The following is a 25,155-nucleotide window of genomic DNA, read 5'->3' on the forward strand; positions in this document are numbered from 1 at the left end:
CCCGTCGGTATTTCGTCGGTTATCAGGGCCAGCTGTGCTCGCGACAGAAACTCGACTCGTTTTCAACACTTGCACGTTATTATTACGAGATCCGGAGGAACGTTAGCTGGCTAACTTATTTTTGAGAACATAGGATACTATCTTATTAAAAACTAGCTATTGTCGGCGACTTTGTATGCAATATTGGGAGTGAGGTGTTCACTTCTAGATGGTGTATCAAGAAAAAATATATGCTAGGTTTTAAGTTAGGTCTTCGAGAACCGTGAAAATTACATTTAATTTTATGGTGTAATTTTTGCGTGACGACAAGTATACAGACAAAAATAAAAATAAAATTTTTATTTCGGCTTTTATTTTATTTTCTTGACAAAAACAAAATATTACTGTTTTTCTTTTTTGAGGGCAAAACAATAAACTGAGTCGTAACCATTTTGTATTACCATGGCACACGTATGAAAGGAAAAAAAATTGTTTCTTCTTATAAATATTTTGCTTATTTTGTGTATGCATTCTTTTATCTCTTTTTACTATGTATGCCTATCTATGTCTGTTGTTATTTGTTTACTGTAAGTAATGCAAATAAATAAAATATTTATCTATCTATCTATCCATTTCTCTTATTAAAATCCGTCGTAAATTTTTTTCTTCTATACAAAATACATCGTCTAGTTTCAATTTTATTATATCAATAAATAAGAATAAAAATATATTTTAACTATCTGCATCCCGCAGCTATTCTCGCTAGAGTAAGGATAAAAAGTATCGGACGTGGTGACACAGGGTATAAAATTCTATTCAGATTCGTTCACCCGTTTAATGGTATGCACAGATGAGGGTTATTTTGAACGGGGCCTTTCTTTTTGTCGATAAGCTGTATACTTGCATAATACATGTGTATATAATTTTAGGGGATTTATTATGGTGGTCATAATAAAACTCCTAAAATTTGCATCACGAATAGCTTCCCGTCAGGCTCAAAAGCCTGGAAAGAGGAGGCCTGGACAAAGGGAAATTTTATCCGTGAATAAGTAACACACATGTAAAATGTCTATATATTCTGACAGTTTTACAATATGATGTCTTTATAATATACTAGCCGTTTCTAGTAGATTTGCTCACGTGAATTAGTATATAAAGTTTTTTTTTATAGATAATGAAATAGTAACCCGCCTGCGCTATCGGTATACGCTGATGTGAAGCAGGTGCGTTGGCTCATCGTGTTAAATTTGTTAAACATTAACTACGAAGGTTTCTAGGGGGAACCACGTGGAGGTCGACCTGTTAGGGTATATTGCCAGCAATGGGAGTTTAGAAGTCATTACTAATAATCCGTTTCCGCTTAGTATATAAAGTTCCTATGTTAGTTAGAACATATATATATAGTTTTAAACAATCAAATAAAAATACACTTATTAATTCATTTACGTGGATAATGTTGGGTTAACAGAGGGATTATATTTATTATCTAAGAACAAAGTATCATAATTCACTTGAGTAACATCAACTGTTACATCTAGTACACAATACGAGATAGACTGCCATCGATTATGGTACAACTTTTTCTGGACTTGGCAAATTCAATTTACATTTATATTACATCGAGCCAAATGTATAGGAAATGCTTTACAGATTAAAAGCAAACTTATTAAGGTCCGATAAAATGATTGCAGAAGTTTCCAAAGCTATTACACCGCAAAATATACGAGATACCTACAATGTTGTTTGTAATAAAATATTTACTCGGGAGGCAAGAGTAAAAGGCAAAACGCGAAGATCAACAAAGTGAGGTATAATAAATTTTAATCCCCAGAACGATACTTGCATCTAATTATGGGCCAAGTTTTTGTTGTTGTTTTCTAATGAGAATTTATTTATTTATTTAATTTATTATGAACGTGAAAGTGAGTTTGTTATTACCTTTTGGTGATTTAATGACTGTATTAATTGTTATGAAATTTGGTATTGTTAATTTATGCTATACAGGACAGTGAAGAGTATACACGAATAGGCTACTTTTTATTCCGGTCAATCAATATTATAATATAACAGTATTATACTTGTATTATAATTGTACTGCACTATACGTATTGAAAATTGTTCAACAAATCCTGTTATGTTGGTGCAATAAAGTGATAAATAAATAAATATTATTATAAAACATGAAGTGAGCATTTTTGTTGTTGTTTACTAATTTATTTATTTAAATAACTTTATTGACCGAAATAAAATAAGGTACGTACAGCGGATTTAATGCTAGTAGCATTCTCTACGAGTCGTAATGAGTTATGTCATTAAGTAGGGGTTCCTAAAAACGTAAAATACATTTAGAAACCCGTAATATATATTGTGGGTATTACATAACACATAATACATTATGGATAATCACTTACTTTATTCTTAAACTAGGTAAAATTTTTAATATTTATAATTCATAAAATAAGTTCCATAGAATATTTTATGAAAGATTTCTTACAAGTTTTAATTGTAACCTAATTCAACGTTGTAATACCGAAACGTGCCGCAAACAAGTGTAGTGTGAAAATAGCATAAAATCTTGTAATTTGTTAAGTATATTGCGAAACAACTCCGGTTTCATCATAATTTAATTTTGGAATTGCAGCTTACTGGAAACTGAAATTTAATCTGCGTTCACGAGGATATTCTGCAGTTTACTAATGCTTTCGTTAGAGCGTGTAAAAAGTTTTTATTGTCTTAACTTTTTCAACGTCGGTGTCCTTTGTTTATTCTTTTAATTCTGTTTTATACATGTTATTCTTTGTTCTTCCTGCTTTATAAATTAATTTATTGAAATAATTCTGCTCTAAGCTTGGTGGTAATTTCATTGGGTTTAAAATTTTAATAAATGAAAATTTAAGAATGATATAGATTAGAAAGATTAACAATATGTACACAACAATTAATTTACTGCATACATTTTTAAAGTATAAAACACCATTTTATGTAACTGACAACTAAAGGAAGTATAAAATTATCTTCTTTTACTATTTTTTATTCACAAATTAAGTTTTTTTTTTTTTTTGCAAAATTTAACACCAAAGATATATTTTATTTATTTAATTCGAATATGATATGATTTCTTTACGCAAATAATTTAAGATTGTGATCCACGAAAAAACCTTCAGTTTAAAAAAAAAATAATTATTTTTATTTCAAAACTAAACTACTGAGCCGATTTGAGTAAAATTTCCATAATACTTATCTGTAAGTATATCATTTCAGAAAAAAAAAGAATTTTCTAAATCGGTCTCTAATAATCGTACTTATAAAATAATAAACATAAAAAATATAGTCGAATCGATACTTCTTTTTGAAGTCGGTTGAAAATTCCTGTAGACGTAGATATTAGAATTTATTTAAAAAAATGATAACAAAATGTAATAATAAAGTGACAATGTTAAGCGACATAAAAATTAATCGCTGCACGCAACCCGTAAAATGGCGAAATGGGATTTAGAGGGATCCAATTGAGATGTAATTCATTTGGTATCATCGCCTATTTCCCTATAAGGGTTTTAGTATTTAAAATTGCATCAAAATTAATCTGTCGATATTACGTTTTACGCAATTTAGTATGGCAAAGAAGGTAAAAAGGTGGTGGACAATGTAAAGATCGCCATGATAATCGCCAACCTCCGGAAGGAGATGGCACCTTAAGAAGAAAGAAGCTAATAATCCACCTGATGGAAAGTGGTAACCCTCGTTAAGACATGAATGATTTTTTTGTTCGTCATAAATACCATAAAATTCTTTGTGAAGCTCACGGTAGAGTACTTCTCTTGCATTATCATTCTTAAGGATTAAGGTATTATGTCTCCGTATACTTTGATTTTTTACTGACTTATCACACCTTTTAAATTAAAGTATTACAGTTAGTTGCAGAAAAATACATGAAATATATGAAATCTTACATAATATAAATATTATTTTTTATTTTTTGCTTAATAATTAATTTAGCTTAATATTAATTAATTCATTAATATTAATTTAAAGATTGTTTCGGTAAGACCGTCTTTTGTATCACTTCGCATTAAGAATTTAGCATAGGTAGTTTTTATTTTATAACCGGTAAAATTAAAAATAAATAATTTTTTTTAATATCCTTTTAAAAGCCTATGCATAATTTTTATTTGTATTTAACAAAATTAAATTAAAGAATATTTATAATTTAATTTATTATAAATGCATAAAATACTAATATCTATATACAACAATGACACATGAGTGATATATCCGATAAATGGTAGTCCATTGACCGATATATGACGTTAATGTCGCTATCAAAGCTCGTAAGCAGTTACAGTAAATCTGTAACAGAACCGCGACAAATCATGAGTGGCCATTTTGTTAAGTGCCGCCATTTTGTCATCGAACATGTGTATGACGCGGCACATGTTCGAAAAACAAATTGGATTATTAGATGGGAATTAAACCTTTAATATATTTTTTTTTATTTTCTTCTATTATTATGATTTTATTATGATATTAGATTTATAAGCCACAAAGGTAATACATTCAAAATCTTTATTTTCTTAATATTACAATTGTGAATATAAGTTTGATTGTTACTTCATAGCGTCTTAATGTTAAAACCATTTACTATGAAATTATGTTTACACGTATTATGTTTCTTTTATGCAACTTAGAATGGTAATCCAGCTGACGGCCCACCTGATGGAAAGTGGCAACCGTCGTTTATAGACATGAGCAGTAACATGGACATAATAGAGTATACTGTTTCGCCTATGACACCCCCCTATGCGTTGCCGTTCTGGAGGATTCAGGTGTTATTCCTCCTTACCCTGTAAATTCACTGTCATATCCCATCCTTCAAACCGAAACATAGCTATGCAAACAACTGTTTCAGAGTAGAAACACGAATGGGGCAGAGGAGCCCAAGCAAACGACTTTTATACAATTTCTCCCTCTGTAAAATGGAGTAGGACATACGTTACTTTTTATCACAATTAGTGAACATATCGTCATAGTCGTAGAATACTGACGGATCTTTATATGTAATATTTGTCAGATCCGTCAGTATTCTACGACTATGACGATATCACGGTCCTTAACAACATCGCGGATAAAAGCTAAGATGGAATAAAATCGTCATGTAACGTTTATAAGACTAACGTAGTCGTATTATAAAATCTTATTTAAATTAGAGTAAAATATTGCAATTTTATAATATTTTAGAAGTAGTTACATTGTTTGTTGTTATTAACGAGTAGGTATTTAAATATTGTTTTTGAATTCAGTGATATTGAGTAAAGATAAGATTGTAATTGATTATTATGGCAATTATCGATCTAATAAGGTGCTGTATTTATGATTTAGATTAATCTAGAAATTAAGACCATAAATATTATTGATACGATTGTGTCAGAACATGAAACAACATAAAAACAATAAAATGGTAGGATTAAATAAAATCGCTGAAGCAATATAGAATTTTCGCGTTAAAATATCAACGTTTCCGTGGTGTAGCGGTTATCACATCTGCCTAACACGCAGAAGGCCCCCGGTTCGATCCCGGGCGGAAACAATGTTTTTTTACATTTGTAATATTTATAAAATTCGGTATAAAATTCAAATGTATATTGAAATGCTTATATTATCTGTGGCATGCATAAAATAATGGTAAATCCCGTTAAATTTTTATATTAATTTAACGGGATTTTACACTTCTTCAGACTTTATGTGTCCTATCGTACCCTAAACTAATTTCTCAAATAAGATTGATTCTATAAAAAATGCAACTTTGCAAGTGACAAAATATATTTTATCAAGATTGAATTACGTAGATTTTCTTAAGTGTTTTTAAGCCGTTGGGTGCTATGAGGTAACAAACAAACAAACTCACTTTCGCATTTAAAATATTATAATATTAGCACACTATACAGTGATATCAGAAAGAGTTAGTTCAAAGATTGTAAAAGTTATAGGCTAAGTACTATCCTTAATCTATGACTGTACTTACTTTATGATACAGAACAGGTACTTACATGTTCTATGGTAAATTTAATTGTAGATATGTAAAAATTTACCGTGTATGCCCAGGCATAAAATGGGCCACCCCTTCCTTTTGCGTGGGTGTCGTAAGAGGCGACTAAGGGAGGGCGAGGGATGGACAGCAGCGTCCTTCTTAAAACAACTCTAAAAATCTAACTGCGGTTACCAACCCGCTTGCCAAGAGTGGCAACTACTAGCAAAACCTCTCAAGAGAGAGACTTATGTTCAGCAGTGCACAGTTGGCTGTGATGATGATGAGATACTAGCTATACCTCGTGGCTCCGTCCGCTTGAATAAGTATATATTTACCTTATGGGGAACGATTATGTCCAGCAGTGGACAGTTAACGGGTGAAATAATGAAATATAAAAATTATTGTCAATCAATAACTAGTATTAACTTATTATTTTTTAAAGTTACTACAAATAATAACAATAACAAATGACCAAAATATATCCGCACTGATGCCAATGGGCAATATTGGAGCCGACAAACAAAGAGTTCCAACTATCAGGCACGTGGAAGGCTTTATTCCGGTTCAATTAATCGTGGTGCGGTAAATGAAGTTGGCAGCTAGCTTCTTCTTAGGTATTTTTAATTAAAGCAAGCCTCGGTGCCCACTAAGCGCTTAAGGTAGCGATTGTATTGTGTAGAAACTAGCGTTATATTAAAAAATATATTCACGACTGCAGTTACGATGGAGTGATAAGAGATTTTTTTTATACTACTTAGAATGGAAAGCAAGCTGACGGCCCACCTGATGGAAAGTGGTAACCGTCGCCTATAGATATGAGCAGTAACATGGACATAATAATGTATACTGTTTCGCCCATGATAACCCCATGCGTTGCCATTCCTGAGGACTTAGGTGTTATTCCTCTGTACCCTGTAAATACACTCCATATCCCACCCTTCAAACCGAAACACAGTCATGCAAACACAAGTGCTTTACGGTTGAAACACGAATGGGACAGAGGTACCCAAGCAAACGACTTTTGTACAAAGTTGTTTTTGTTGACTGCTATCCTTGTGGTGATAACATTTCGCTCAATATACTAGAATTATCATCATCATCTCAGCCATTATCTGTCCACTGCTGAATATAAGCCTCCTTCATGAGGGGGGTTTTGCCAGTAATCGCCACGCTTGGCAGGCATGTTGGCAACCGCAGTTAGGCTTTTGGTAATGTTTTATAAGAGACGCTGCTGCCAATCCCTCGACTATTAAGTTCTTTTAGTAGCCTCTTACAACACCCAAGGGAAAGGAAGGGGTGGCCTATTGTATGCTGGGACTAGAATCCGATGTGGTAATGGTGAGACTACCGTCATTCAAGTTAAATCAATACCATATGAAAGTGTCTATAAAATATGTTTTTCAAATGTAAATAAACATTATTTTTTTATGAATAATTACCATACTAGAATAAGTTTTAATTAAAGATTGTGTCCAACAAAAAAGTTTCGACCAATTGTGACAAAAACAGTTATTTTGATATATCTATCAGTCTATCAATCTATCTATCGATAAATTCGTTTGCCGTTTGTCTAGGAGTATGGGGCCAGTTATCTTGCTTACTATTGGAATACAGATATAAAATATAGAAAAATATGCAAAGAGTTTTCACGTATTACAAGAATATTTTTAAATTTATATTTGAACACCGCTTATGCACCTGCTATCTCTACGCCATTAAATTACGACCCTTACACCGAAGGCGTTCTATACCTGTACCGTAGGTAAGTATCTATAATATTTTATGAGAAAGACGTATCCAATATGGCGGTGTAAAATCACATATACAAGACTTAAAGCTATGAGACTATGTATTAAATATTATTAAAGACTAGCCGATTCCCACGACTTTGCTCACTTCTAACTATGTAGTTCCCCTATATAATTTTTATTGGAATTTTTTATGATTTCAATCTTATATTGTATTATATACTTAAATGATAATTACGTACCTAATACCTTCATAAAGTTTCAACTAATTCAACTGATCGGTTATTTTATAGCATTTTAAATGTATGATTTAGCTTAATATAACTTTTTTATTTATGATTGAGATAAAATAAACACTAAATGTAAAGTGGAGTTAACCGCAATGTTTCAGCGATTCATATCGGTTAAGGCGTTTCTGAGATTAGCGTGCATAAACATACAGACAAATAGACAAAAATTTTAGAAACCATTATTTGAAATGGATAATAATCTTGCATATGCAATTTGTAGATGCTGTCGAGGTCATTAGCCTTGTGGCTGGTTGTTACTTGACTTCATTCTCATTTTACACCTGTCACAACAATGAGAGATGAAGGCTGAGAATGAAGTCAATTAAGTTTGTCCAACATGACGTATTTACCAGATATTAGCCAGGATGATTTCATAAGGGATCGATATGCGGATTGACTTGGTATATTTTTACACAGATAGACTATATATATATTGAATTTGCAATGTTTGTCATTTTTGACAATTACTTTCACATAAAAAGTCATGCAATAATATCATTGATTAATACTTAAAATAGTTTTTATCCTAAATGAAACCCCTTAGTGCGTAACTAAATATACGTATCGTAACTGCTTACTAAACTTACTAAAATAACATCGTCGTTATATCAGCCTTTAACTATCAACTGCTAAACAGAGGCCTCCGCCATAAAGGGATTTTGCTAGTAGTTGCTACGCTTGGCAGTCCGGTTGGCAAGTATAGCAAGGTAGTTAGTCGCCTCTTATGACACCCACGGGAAAGGAACGGGTGGCCCATTCCATATCGGGATTGCACGACAGTTACTAAAAGAAATTATTACGAAATAAACAATACTAGAATAATAAAACAATATATAAAGTAATCATGTAGAACATTCCTAGGTAGCAACTGAAAATTGAATGTAAAAGGAACAAAACCCAAATCTTTTGCTTAGCAGAAATGAAAAATGTTATAGGGAAATAAAAAAAGTTCGCAACAAATTCAAAGCAAGCGAGTGGATCTCATTTCGAATTCCTTTCAAAACATGATTCGTCGATTGAGCGAATAAAAATCGTTAACATTCCCAGTACTAACGAACTAGTGCGAGTACGGATTGGACTTTTCCATTTGAAACATCGAATACGCGACTATTCGACTATTCGGTTGGACTTTAATGCGTACATTCACGCAATAAAATAAATCGGTCTTAAAGCCATTATATATAAACCTATTTTGTCAATGAATATGAGAATTGAAAGTATTTCCAATGTGAGATTCTTCAAATATTTACTAAACGTTATCTTACATCTTACACAAACAAAAAGGCCACAAACCTTGTTTGCATGAAGAGGGTTAAAATATTCATGCTATACGAATCATAATGGAATTAGTATAACCCGCCAAGTTTAATAGGCCTCTTGCGCTTATGGTGTAATATTAACGGACTAATACATTTATATTGGCGGGTAATACAAAGCAAATTCTAAGCCTCCGTGACTTAGTTAACAAATATATTTTCTGTTCGTATTTTTTTATTTAAATTAGTGAAACATTATTAATATATGAAAATCATTTTTACAAATAGTCAAATTACCATCTTTGTAATTTATTTATTTTCAGGATTGCCCGATTAGTTTCGGACTTGAAATAAGTTCATATTAACGGGCTTTACTGACATAAATCCCTAACACTAATACACGAGTAAATCCAATATAAATAATTATAACTTTGTGCGTTTTTGATACGGGTTTAAGCCAATCTATTTCGACTTTTTTTTTAATCACACAAATATACGATTTTCATGTTTTAATATTAAATCTATATACATATTAATATGTGGAGCAAAAAATTTGTACTCCCTTTTACTAAAATTGTGTGGACGGAGGAGTATGAAATTTCGCAAACTTATAGTTTATATAAAGAAGGAGTGCAGAATGCTAATATTAAAAAAAAAAAAATTACACACACTACCATGTATTTGACACACAAACATATATATAATCTTTTATTTATTGTTAAAGTCTGTGGTCAAATTGAAAATAGATAATTATTTTTTGTTTTGTTTTTAATATTATTTGTCTATAGTTTTACTAAATGTCAAACATAAACATAATAAATTCATTTCTTACAATATATGTTATGGTCGAATTTCGACCATTGGGCGACCTCTAGTTATTATAATTCAATACTCTTAATAGTTATTATTCAGTAGTAAGTACTTTACTGTTACTACGTAATGGATAACAATATTTTATTACAATTTCACATAAATATCTATCAGTATATTGTATCTTTATTATTTAAGTATTTTTTATTATTTCTTCTCCTTATCATCTCATTAGAGAGGGATGAAATGAAGTAGACTTTATTTTTTGTAACATAATATTTTACCTTAGACTAAGTAGGTAGGCAAATTGATATAATCGGTACTTCGTTATTTATAGCATTAAAAAGATAAATATTATTGTGTTGCAATATATTGTTACCTACCTTATCTACGCATCGTATTTTTTTTTATTCAACTTAGAATGGTAAACAAGCTGACGGCCCATGGAAAGTGGTAACCTCGTCGTCTATAGACATGAGCAGTACCATGGACATAACAGTGTATACTGTTTCGCCCATGATACCCGCCATGCGTTGCCATTCCCGAGGAGTCAGATGTTATTCCTCTGTACCCAGTAAATTCACGCCATATCCCACCCTTCGAACCGAAACACAGCCATGCAAACACAACTGCTTCACAGTTCAAACACGAATGGGACAGAGGTAGCCAAGCAATCGACTTTTGTACAAAGTCTCCCTCTGGATTTTTTTTTATTAGAGAATGTAAACACTCATTCATATTTTCACGTCACATGTTACAATACAAATATTTACAATAATTCTATAAATAATAAATAGTATCTAATCATAATGCCTAAGTAAGTTTTGCTCCAAAACAACCGACTTCAATAGTGACAAATCAACTATTTGGATTTAAAAACCTAACTATTGATTTTCATAAGATTCTTATAGGACCAATCTGAAATATCTATACACATATCTCATTTTCAAATAAAAAAGAATTTCCCATATCGGTTTATAAATAAGGGAGTAAAACATATAAACGAATTGAGAACCCCTTTTTTTGAAGTCGGTTAATTCAAGCATTTTTTAGGTAGATGTAAGGTAATAAGGAAGGATGGATAAATGAACGTTTGTTACTCTTTAACGCAAAAAATACTGAACGAATTTGAATGAAATTTAGTATGTACACGGTTATATTTATATCCTAACTTAGCATATACGATATTTTATGTAATTACTAATTCATGTGAAAAAAGCTGCGGCATATACTTAGTATACTAAACTATCCGCGCGAAATTGCAAAAATCTCCGGAATTGGCATACACGAAACGATGAAAATGTATAAAGCAAAAGATGTGTCAAGACATATGCTTTAGGCATTTGGCTCACTATCTATCTCATAATGGATCTTGTTTGAAGGCAGATTATTTCAGTCATTTTGTATTATAAATTTTAAATATGAAATATTAAATTATAGCTCCGGGACTTTAATGCCTGCCCGATATACTCTTAACTGGTTTGTTAATGATTTAGAAGTGAGATTTTAATGGAAGTAATAAATTTAAATTTATTATTATTATTATTACTCTATTAATTTAATGCCTGCCTTTTATCTATACTTATAATAAATCTGTAGAGAGGTCAATTCTGTACATGAAATATATTTCCAAAATAACCATCAGGGGGTGATTAGTGATCGATACTGATGCCAAAAATGCAATCAGTAAAATATTTGTCTGTCTGTCTATATGCTCGTTATAGAAACAAAAACTACTTGACGGATTTTAACGAAACTTGGTATAATTATTCTTCATACTCCTGGGCAGGTTAAAGTATACTTTTCATCACGCTACGATCAATAGAAGCAGAGCAGTGAAGGGAAATGTTGGGAAAACGGGAGAAGTTACTCCATTTTTAAGCTTCCGTCGCGTGTGCAGCCTTAATGGCCACTTTTTTTGGGATTGGGATCTTCTGTGCTTTCTTCTGTTTTTTACTGTCATTTTATAGATCGTATGTATGATCTTCCGATATCTCGCAGTTTAAGATATCTATAGTCGCCTGGCTCCGGATAAGCCGTTTCCAGTAGACTCACGCGCATACTTGTCAACGGATTACAGTTTTACAACAGATATTCCACGGATTCCGACTCCTCACGGCACAATATGCACAATGCGCCCGAAGATAGACCTATCTTTATCCCATTAAAGACTATAGTGGTGACAATATTTATTCTTTTTACTAACTAATTTCTACTAGCGATTTCGTTAGCGTGAAGGAGATATATTAATTAGTTGAGTTTAAAAGTAGTCATGTCCTTCGCCATCTCTAATACTATGCACGAGAATAGCAAACATGTCATTTCACAACAATAGGAACTATTAAAACTCAAGGAAGTACTAAATAAACAAACATTTATATTTGTAATACTAGCTGTCTCTTGCAGTTTTGTCCATAAATCGATATATATAGTAAATAAAACTGTATGTAAAGTATCCTAAGTTTCAATTTAGAATATAACCTTCCCGTGTACGAATTTCATTAAAATCCTTTCAAATTCAAATCATGTTTATCCAAATAGCAAATCTATTTGAATAAAGATGATTCGAATTTCGATTCATTTCGAAACTTACAAGCATTATTAATTTCGAAATTCGAAATTTACAAGCATTTTTAAATCGTAATTTTTTAATAAATGTAGAGATCAGAAAGTTGTTTCCTTTTGTGAAGAACCCGTAAGAAATTCAACAGTTATTCTTTTAAATCTTTTTTAACACTATCTGTATTTAAATGAACTATATCAAAATTTATATGGGCGTTAAAAAACCCGTGCATGTTCGACTAATACTATGCACATTTGTCATTCAAGTAATCGGTTTATTCAAGTGTGATTGAGTAACAAACATCCTTACAAACTTTCGCATTTATTATTTTAGAATAGAATAGAAAATATTTATTGCCAGAAAAATAGACTAATATTATATGTAAGAAGTATCTTATATCAGGTAAAAGAAACTGGCTCAGTTAATGTTGTGTGCCCTAGTCCAATATGCGCATGTTTTCAGCCAGTCCCTTTTTTAACAAAATACTACAAAAATAAGTACAAATGGATACAACTGCAATTGCATGTTACGAGAATGTGCTCTTTATGTTAATATAATATTTAACTTCATACTTACAGAATATGTAATACATATATACATACACACATACACAATGTGACATTACACAAAAGTCAAAATTAGTAAATAGAATGTAATTTGAAGAAATCCAGTATACAATATTAAAAATAAAAAAAAATAAAAATTTTGGATGGATGTAACGATATTCTATAACGAGACCATTGATTTTCCTTTATTTTTTATTCAACTGAAGCGAGATAAGCACAGAGCCCGCAACCGGCTTTGTATGCGGCGGGATCTTTGTCCGAATGCACTGTTACACTCATTGCATATTCATGCCGTCGCCCGATGAAAAACAAAATGGCTGTACAGTTTATTGTCTATGGTTTTGCGATTTGTTAACCACTTTTGATTCCTTTTTTCTACACACAGTGAATACGCTTTCTGATCTATATGAGTTCGTTGGATTTAACTTTTTTATATTTATTTGTTTAGGAACATTTTGTTCTTTTTTTGCTTAAAAAAAGAACAAAACATTTTGTTTTTTTTTTTGCTAAAAATCTACTTCAATCGTGACAAAGTACACTTTATTGAATATAATGATAAATATATGACATATTTTACTGATCAAAAACTACTGAAAGCGGTCACCGTCGCCTATAGTAATAAACATTACTCGTCATGAATACTGTTTCGCCCATGATACCCCATGCATTGCCATTCCTGAGGACTCAGGTGTTGTCTCTGTGCCATAAAGTCACTGTCATATCTCACTCTTTAAACTTAAAAACTGATGAATGTTTTATCTTGATACGCCATTTAGAAGTAATCTATTTAATTAGTTTTCCTACTTCTGATATTTACGTTTACGAAGGAATGTACAAAAAGCTAGTAGTTAAATAGAAACCTTTAGAAATTGTGCAAAAGATTTTTCGACTATAAAAATGATTATAATTCATATAATACCTTTATGTGTATATTTCAATCTGTATTTATGTTACTGTATTTCATTTGAATTATTCACTTGTCATTGTATATTTTTATTTATGGTGCAATAAAGAGTTAAATAAATAAATAAAAATAAATAAATAACTTATGTTCAGTCAAAAAATATTATGTAGATATATCATCATCATCATCGTCATCATATCAGCCATTATCTGTCTACCTGTAGATATATACTATGTCATACATATTTTATAGTGCACACATGATATTTTTTCGCTTTTTTCCCATGTGAAAACTATAAAAAAGGTTATAATTAAAATACGCAGTCATCGGAAACGCCATCAAGAAATTCGAGTTCGTTCGAGTTTAATTAAAGTTCCTAGCAAACCTTTCATCGGCCGTTGTAATGTTACCATACCTGTAACAAAAGAATTTTCATTACTACGAGTATTACCGGATGAACATAACGAAGGGTCCCTTAGAAGGTTCCCTGTTCATATATATACATTAACCAAGTTCAAAAAAGATTGTTGTGAATTCGAGTTTTTTTTTGTGTATGTTGAGCAACATACGAGTATCTTTTAATTTATGAACAGATCTACAAAGCTACAACGATTAGCTATAACCATTTTCTATAGATATTTTACTAGAGTATGTGTTATCTTGAAGTTCATACCACCGTTTATTTTTTTTAGAATTATTGTTTATTTCTGTAACACTAGTATGTGTGTGACTATCAACTCTCGAAGATTAGATAAGATAAATTTCTAAGTTTTTAACAACAGATAGATGGATGGATGCCTATTATTCTTTGACGCATAAACTACTGAACGGATTTGAATGAAATTTGGTATACGAGTAGGTTTTTGATGGATGAAAGTGGAATGGTAACCCCGCCTGCGTTAACGGGATACGCTGGCGGAGCACCAATGAAGGGTGATAGATGAGAATGAAAACAGGCCAGTTAGTCCATCATGATGAATTCATCAGGAATTAACCATGATAGTTTCCAGGAGGAACCGCGACGAGGTCGACCTGGTTTGGTATATTGCTAGCAATGGGATTCTCAGTCTCAATTACTAACAATCCCTGCCCCCCCCCCCCATACGAGTAGGTTATAACCTTAAATTATCACATGAGATACTTATTATATACACTGTATACTAAATCACGCAGGTGAACCCGCGGAATACAATCAGTTTAGAATACATTGTCTTTAAATATAAACACCTACTCCATTTTTTAGTTCAATCTAAATTTTCTAGAAAGTTCCCAGAAACTTGTTAAAAAGTTTCAAAGAATTTTCTAGAAAATGTACTAAGTATTATTAAGTTTCCTAAATGTTATCACTTAGGAACAAATTTTCTACATGTGTACTTACTTTTTTATGAAACATCGAAAAGGATGACGTTTCTACATAGTATGTTTTTTTACACATATATTATAGGAGATTTACGACTTATAAATTCGATAAATCTAAGTCGATTTTAATTATGTCTATATAAATACAGAAGAGTAATGAACTCACAGTGAATTAATTAATCTCCCATATTTATATAGATATTGAATAAAAATGATTATGAGCTTCAAAAATGATTTTGATGATAGTCTTTTAATGGTAGGTATTATAATAATGTTTTCTTTCTTTCTTCTTTACTTGTTAGAGTATATAATCCTACTTGTTCTTTAATCGTTAATAACTACCTATTAGTCATTTAAAAGAAACCTTATTCGATTTTTATAAATAACAAAAAAAAACGTATGAGCGCGAAAATTAGTTCGGCGAAATTTTGAATTACACTAAAGTAAAGGATTCCTTTGCCTGTGTAGTTGATTAAACAAAGCTCTATTTTAGGTAAAACTCGTTTTTGCCTCATTGAAATAGGAAAATTATTCGTCCGATGTTAATTTCATGTATTCTAGTTAGAATGTTTTAAATATATAATTTAACATTCTATTAATATTATAAATGTTAAAATTTGTAAAAGGATGGATAGATTGATGGATCGATAAATTATTGATGTTCTTTCACGCAAAAACTATTAAATAAATTTGAATGAAATTAGGTACAAAGGTAGATTATATCCTAATTTAGCACATCGGTATATTTTATATTCTGATTCACGCAGAAAAGCCGCAGGGTACAGCTAGTTTTATATATTTTTTATTGAATAAAGAAGTTAATATTTAGAATTATTATTACATAAATTAATAACTACGATTTAGTTTAAAGAGCGTCGTGGCATTATGTTGTATTACGTCGAATTGTAAACTGCAAAGGTCGTCAGTCGTCGTCGATTTTGTAAAGATATCAAAAACTTTGTGTCAAATTACACTTTCGACTTATTATTTGATGGAAAACATGGATTACATACTAAACTATTTCGAGCGATGCAGAGAAATGTGGACATGAAGTATAAATTGGATATGAATCAAAGTAATCAAACTGTCTGAAGTTTGATTAGGTATTTTGATTTATTTCCAATTATAGACTTATAATACATTTTCGTTTTTAAATTATTGAAAAAATTGCCGTCATTTTATTTGCATTATATATATATATATATATATATATATATATATATATATATATATATATATATATATATATATATATATATATATATATATATATATATATATATATAATGCAAATAAAATTGTAGAAGAAGCGAAAGAGGTTTGTTTGAATCAAAGCATTTGGTGTTCTATTGTTTCTGCCTACTCTAATGGGAGACAGGCGTATATGTATGTTCATAAAAATTCATATGCATTTTTATATAAGATCGAAAGAAATTGTCCCATATTCAAATTGAAAAATCGGTAGGGTCAGGAAAATTGAGTCAGCCAAGTATTAATTTAGCTGACTAAATATTGACATGTTTTTGCCAAAAAAAATATAAATTAATAACACTCGCACACGCACACACACATATACACACGCACACACGCAATATATAATGTAAGCTTATAAGATATTATATTAATAATTATACTTGTATTCTTGCTAACTCGGGGCAGATTACTATTGATACTATAAATAGTAAACCAATGTAATACATTAGTAACTACATTAATCAATATTGTATTGTTTCTTAGATATTGCGTACACCACAAGATGTAGATTGTGGGTACACACACACACACACACACACACACACACACACACACACATATAGTAATAGCAATGTATAATACAGCTCTGTCTTATATACATGAAATACATTAGGTCTCTTAAATAAGGTATCATGTGACATTCTACTCACATAACTGTTAATGTCACACTTATATCTTAGATCATTAGCATTTAGATAAAGTATCTAAGAAAATAAACGTTGTATAAAAATCCCCATTTTTATTTTATAACCATTTCTTAGAAATGTTTTCTAGAACTGTACCTTCTTATGATCGATGACGTTTATAACAAAAATCGTCATTTTACTTATTTCACTCGGCGGCTTAGATGTAAAATGATTTATTTAATAATGTTAAATAAAAAAGAAATATTCCCATAATTAACTTATCGAGATAATTTGACTATCTATCTTTATTAAAATATTTGCCTGTAAAATTATCTCTCAATTAATAATTAAAGCAAAAAGAAAAACGAAGAAAAAGATATTGAATATTCATTAAGAAAAACGACGCGTCGGCCATCAATTTGTTAATCATACTTTAAGACGTTTTTCAATACTTATTGCTCCATCTAGATGTATGTGATCTTAAATGTTGTAGGTATTCCTAAATGTCAAAATGGCGGCGTAACTTTAACTGGCTTGACATTTGTATCCTCACAGGAATTTTCTTATTGTCAACATAATAACATTGTTTCTGGAAAACAAACTCTGACAAAGTTAAATCCAGTATATCTTTTTGTATAAAATATTATACTGATAATATTTTCCATAAAAGATGGGATTCACAAAATAGACTAACCTTATGAAAACTGTGACCCGCTTTTCCGAATTTCGTATTCTATGTCCAGTGTATAAAATGAACACATTCTCAGTGCTTCAACGAATTCATTTACATTTAGCAAGACTGTAAATCTTCTCAGCTGGCTCGTTGCTGTCGTCGTCACTTACTGCGCTCCATATGGGGCCATGAAAAAGGCGAGTTTTGACCTAGAAGTCATTGTTTTGCTCCCTACCGCCATCTACCGGATTTATTTTTTTAAGTGAAATGTATTCTATCTTTCAAGGTGGAACAAACGATATAGGTACATTTATAAAACTTCTTTAAAATCGTAGATTAGCGTGAACAAATATTGTGACACGGGATTTTTAGAGATTAAGAAACATTTATGTATTATCATCATATAAGCCGTTAACTGCTGAACATAGGCCTCCCTCTTGGGGATTTTCGTCAGTAGTTGCCACGCTTGGTAGGCGGATTAGCAACCGCAGTTAGACTTTGGTGATGTTTTAAAAGGAATGCTGCTGTTCATCCCTCGACCATTTAATTGCCTTAGTCGCCTCAAGACACACACACAAACAGAAGGGGTAGTCCATTTTATACAGGAGCCATATGACAATATATTTACGTTTATCTAGGCCTTAGTAGATAGTAGATACAGATAATTTAGTATATAAAGTCTCTATCAATTCATACTAGTTTTGATTCATCTTTTATAATTTATCATAAGAACAGTGGAGGTAATTAAGTGAATCATATTGTAAAGAATAACATTGGATACGTTATTGCAATGTTCTTTTACTGTTTGTTTCATAAAAATAACGATTGAACTCTGAATTATTATAATTCAAAAATTATCGTACTTTATGGCCTCAACTTCTGTCTCTATTATCCTTAACACCCTGTGATAGTATATACTCCACTTGCATCAATACATAGTTACCCTTGATGCGTGGAGTACAAAGTTCAAATTTGTATGGCTAACACTAATACAGTCAGAACTAGCTTGTTTACTTATGTGTCTGAATTAGCACTGAGTTCTGTGGTGGAATTCTGGGGATATTTCGGAAGGAAACCTGACAAATAGCACTTAACACTATATAAACATGTAAAGCAAAGTGTGAAATTTCTCGTAAGTAGTACGTACATAGGGGTATAGTCACGCTTTTTTATGTAAGATATTTTCAGCTACAATAAATATAATATTTGTGTAATTTAAAAATGATTATTAAAATATAAATAGTCACATAATTTAAATTTTATTTAAATGGATGATAATAAAATGGCACCTGCGCTATCTGTATACGCTGGCTGAGCACTAGTGAGAGGTGATAGTTGAGGATGAAAGCAGGTCAGTTGACCTATCTTCACTATGTTCGTATATATATATATATATATATATATATATATATATATATATATATATACGAACATTAAAATCATAATATACAACGAGACAGACAAAAGTTAAATCATTGTCTGAAGTCGGCGCAATATGTTTCAAAACAAAGAAATTAATATTTTTTTTTTTTAAATATTGCTCCTCTTTCACAAGAACTTTAAAGAAAAATTAACAATGAGTAGACCGGATTTATTATTCTAACAAACTCTAGCTATTACTTAAAATTATTATAATGATTTTTAAATTTCAATCGTATAATGAATTATTTTCGAAATTATCATAAATTTACACATAATAGAAGTAAAGTAAAATAATTAATGGTATTTTTTTATTTATATATCAAACGTATTTGACCACGGTTTCACCTCGTCGTGGTTTAAAATGAAGCTAAGGTTTTAGGTTAAATAATTTCATTATTAAATTGCCTATTCCTTCAGTTGTTATAAATTAACGATTGTTGTTTAATATCATTGTAACATTATACTTAACCTCTAAACAATATAGTTGAAACTACTGAATAGATTTTATTACGGTTTTCTCCCATTTAGATAATTTATGGAGAAAGTTTTAGGCTGTAAAACATACCAACAACATTCAATGTAATTAAATAACAGAAACAGAGGTTGCACGGGCAGTTACCGATTCAAGTTAGTCGACTGATAAAATTTATTTAATAAATACATTTTTTAAAAAGCAAATATTTTAATTTATTTATTACTTTTCATATATTGAAAGAAAAGAAAGAAAGAAAACATTTATTGGCAACAACAAATAAAGTTACACTTATTAATAATAGAAAAACAAACTTAATATTTGTTATTGCCAACATGTAAATTAATTGCTGCAGCATTAATATTCTGTTATAGCTATGCATGGCATCACGAACGACAACAGTAAAAAAAGTATATAAATAAAAATATAATGGAACATAAAAAAGTATGTTGCTCATACAATTAGGTATATTCATGTACATAAGCATACATACATGTACAGCAGAAAGACCATATACAGACATACACAATAAAAACATAGTATTGAGAATCTCCATATTATACAAAGAAACAGTAATGTCGTATAATAATTAGAAATTATCACAAGAAATTACATGTTTCTTGTTAATTTGAATTATAATTTTTAGAATATTTTTTAAAAGTTACAAAATATTAAAGTTTAATAAACAAAAAAAAATAGTAGCTTAAATAAATTTTGATATAAAAAAAACATTTATTTTGATTTAAAAACTAAACTACCGAAATAGTTCAGATAAAATGCCAATGGGACTAATCTGAAAGTATGTCCTTTCAAAAAATAATTTTCCAAATCGGTTTATAATTGATGGAGTTATGAGGTAACAAACATAACAAAATAACACGGAATTGAGAGCATCCTTCTTTTTATAAAGTCGGTTGATAAACATATAAATTTATATTATAGATTAAAGATCTTACCTGCGGTCTTTCTACGAAATTTATCCACCAAAAATAACCAAGTTTTTTTTTCCATTATTCGGATTGAGTAAAATAGAATTTTCCAGAAAAACTTTCTATACTTACCACGTAGGTACCGACACCCGCCATCTTTATTTCCTTCCTGACAGTCTGTCTGTCGCATGTCATACCGAGCAACACAATTTACGATTATATATGGATTTCTGTATTTCACAAGAAACGAGACACGACTAATATTTATTTAATAAAAGTTATAAGCTGACGGTCTGTGAACGCTTTTACCATTATGTTCGGCTAGTACTCCAATAATAAATTTTAGAAAATAATCTCGAAGTTCTAATATATTTTATATATAAAGCAAGCACTCAGTATAAAAAACGTGTCAAAATTCAGCTAAATTGACATTTGGCTAATTAATTTTCTTTTAAACAACACAAAACGCGTTTTATCAGTATTGCAAATAAATTTAAGTAAATTTAAATTTAGAACTATTGTTCTTGATATAATATAAATATGCATATGTAAGTGTTATTTATAAATTAATTAAAATGGCGACCATTTTCAATGATTTAAAAAAAATGAAAACTTGTTTTATGTCTGTACTCAGCTATAACTCGAAAGTGTTCAATAAAGATAAGCGTCCTTACGAATTATGCGCTGTTTATCTTATTCTTTTAAATATTTTTGTATGAATTTTGGGTCGTTTTTATTTTACAAGTTAACCTTTTATTTTTTTTCCCACACATTTAGTATTGTTTAATGCTGTATAATCTAAATTTTCTTAGATATTTAGTATTGACTGTAGATACTATTTATGCACACATGGGATAAAAAAGTTGACTTGTTTTTGGCGAAACATTTGTATGCGACGCTTTATGTGTATAATCTATATACCTTTTATATTTATGCCTTTTATTAATCTGTATACATTTTTATATGATTATTAAATTTATTCTAATCACCAATTTAGATGATAAGATGTAGACTTCAAATTAAATTAGATCCTATGAAGTAAATACGATAAACGGATAAGGAAACTCAAACATTCTCTTTGTAACTAGTATTGTGATTTTCTTTACATAATATTAATGGTATTTGCAAAAAAAAATCAAATGATTTACCGATAAAAAAGTCGTTAATTATGAATTTGACTACATGTATAATTGTAATTTACATATAACTACGTTCTCATGACCGGGGTGTATTGAGTAACCGAGATAATAAATAACCGATGTCCTTTTCGACCCCAAATTCAATATGTATATTAAAATTAATGATATTTTGTTATGCATATAAAGCGCTAAGATATAAAAAACTAACAAATACACAAACTCATTCATAATATTCTATCTACTTGAATCTACACTACTTGGGCAGAAAAATAATTATCTATATCTGTAATAAAAAGAAACATGACTTTTGATGTTTTTGTTGTACTAAAAAGTAAGGCTTTATCTTTACAAAAATATCATGCAACATACAAAATGATATAACCAAAATAATCCTCTTTTGAAGTTGGTTAATATAATATGATGTTAGGAAAATACTGTATAATAAAAAATTTACGAAAAATGTTAATATTGTTAAAGCGTTTGGTTGCTAGCATCATGGAACAGGAAAATTCCATTCTTTTTCTAAGATAAAACTCATATTTTGAATAATTTCAGAGGTAGTTATTTTGTAAAAAAATTTTTTCACTAATATTTATCGAACAACTTTGTGAAAAATTGTAAATATTTTAAACAAATTCTAAAAGAAATACCTAAATTTAATTACATTTCGTAATTTGCCGTACGCTCCCGATATAGAATGGGCCACCCCTTTCTTGCGACCCCTTTTGGGCGACCTATTCTATTCCGAGACCACTAGTGTATCACAGGTTATATTTTATTGCTGGATTTCATACTAATTCTTCTGTAACACAACTTGTATAAAATAAATAGAAGAAAACAAATTAAGTTTTCTTCTTGTTTGTACAAAGTGTATTATACAAGTAATGCAATCAAAGTTGCAAGTTTAATATAACAACAAACTATGAGAATTCGCGTGACACAATCTCGATAACGACCCAAACTATTTTCAGTTAATTAGTAAACTTTATTTTCTCTTTTTGATATTTTCTTATCGGCAATGTTATTAAATTTGTATTTATTTTGTACAGCTTTGTAAAAGCAATGAGAATATTTATGTACATATATTTTTAAACAGTCTTTTTTTATACCACTGAGATGGCAAACAAGCATACGGCCCACGTAATGGTAAGAGGTTACCGTAGTCTATGAACACCTGCAATACTACGAGCATTACGCGCGCGTTGTCGACTCTGAAGAAATCTTTTTAACCCTTTTTTGAAGAATCCCATGCTGTAGTCTCTTGGAAAAACTTTCTAAAAGTAGGTTGTCAATTTATCCTATTTTGCCCTATTTTTGGGTAATGAAAATAATTGCTTATTGAGATGTAAAATTTACTTTTAGACACATGATTCTTAATTATAAATATATATTTAAATACTCAATTTAATATTTCTATGACGGTCTAAATGGGCAGCAGCGTCTCTCTTTAAACATCACCAAAGCTTAACTGCGGTTGCCAATCCACTTGCCAAGTATGGCAAGTTCTGGAAAACCTATATTTAGCAATAAAAAGTTAACGGCTGATATGACGACGAGGAATGTGCACTAAACGTTACTAATCTATGAGCAAATGTTCCTTTAAATCTTAATATTTAATTACAATTTGAAATTTCTATTCCAGTAACTATGGTGAACATAACAAAGTAAGTCGGATGGTGTGTGAATAATGCGAGTAACTAACGCGGACTCGAGTTAATGTACTAAAGCCGATTGCGAGAGCATGCGGCTGCGGTACTAGTGCTACCGCCTCGGGCGTATTCGTCGAACTTAGGTTCTGCGTACCGAGGCGGTTATAGAACCACGTTACTATATTTAGTACGTGAAACATTAACATTTACTACAAGCATTTTGAAGTGACTTTCAAAAAATAAGGTTGTGCCATTTTCACCAAAATTATTTAATTTTAAGCTTAATTTATTTATTTACTCAATAGTATATATATGTATGTATACATGGCGGACTTAATGTTAAAAGCATTCTCCCCCAGTCAACCATAGGGAAGTGTCAGAATACTCGAATGCGGTACTAAAACTAAAAATATATACATATATAAAAGAATAAATATATATAAATAACAAATATAATTACACATATATAAAATATACTATAGTATACACGAAAATGAGAGTAAAATAAAGTACTTAATCGGTCTGTATTTTTTTATTCCACTGTGTAGTAAACATGCATATGGCCTGATAGTAAGCGGTTACGCATAGCTAACGCCTAAAAACATTATGGGATTTATGCACGAATTAGTACCGTGTAGTCCTGGCATTGGGATACAGTAGGCCCTTCCTTTTCTGTAGACGTCATAAGAGGCGACTAAGGAAACTTAATGATCTAGAGATGAGCAGTAGCATCCCTCTTAAAACATCACTAAAAGCTTTTTTTTTTAATACAACATAGAATGGCAAACAAGCTGACGGCCCACCTGATGGAAAGTGGTAACCGTCGCCTATAGACATGAGTAGTACCATGGACATAACAGTGTATACTGTTTCGCCCATGATACCCCCATGCGTTGCCATTCCTGAGGACTCAGGTGTTATTCCTCTGTACCCTGTAAATTCACGCCATATTCCATCCTTCAAACCGAAACACAGCCATGCAAACACAACTGCTTCACGGTAGAAACACTAATGGGATAGAGGTACCCAAGCAATTGAACTTCATACAGTTTCCCTCTGGTTAAACTTAACTGTGGTTACCAATTCACCTGCAAAGCGTGACAATTACTGCCAAAACTCCCCATATGAGGAAGGCTTATGTTTTCCTCAATTCAATTCAGCAATGGATAGTAGATGGCTGATATGATGATGAAATTAGATATTTTGAATATCTCTGTAAATTATTGATACCCATTACTTCCTTACTTTCCTTAGGCTGGGAAAGTAAATAAAATCTTACCTGAGAAATCAGTGCAGGGTATGATAGAGCTAAATGATATACCTAAAAAAGGTAATGGCCCTTAAAAACAATTTAAAACAAAATAAGAGGGTTCTAAATTAGTCATATTTTTCAACTAACTTCAAAGAGGAGTTTCTCAAAGTAGATTTTTTTAAGTTGTTACCTTATATACCATATTCGAAAAGATATACTTACAGATTGATCTCAAAGGA

The 25,155-nt window shown here is 30.7% G+C and overlaps 1 protein-coding gene and 1 non-coding gene across 3 annotated transcripts in view; one reads left to right on the plus strand and one right to left on the minus strand.

Annotated features, from left to right (window-relative positions):
- Nucleotides 1-25,155, minus strand: part of LOC113518375 (syndecan) — a 362,685-nt gene that overhangs the window by 87,019 nt on the left and 250,511 nt on the right. The window lies entirely within an intron of this gene.
- Nucleotides 5,491-5,563, plus strand: Trnav-aac (transfer RNA valine (anticodon AAC)). Its single transcript has one exon. It is a non-coding gene; the product is annotated as a tRNA-Val (tRNA).

Source organism: Galleria mellonella, unplaced genomic scaffold, assembly GCF_026898425.1.
Source record: "Galleria mellonella isolate WM207_F2 unplaced genomic scaffold, CSIRO_AGI_GalMel_v1 utg171, whole genome shotgun sequence".
Taxonomy (NCBI): domain Eukaryota; kingdom Metazoa; phylum Arthropoda; class Insecta; order Lepidoptera; family Pyralidae; genus Galleria; species Galleria mellonella.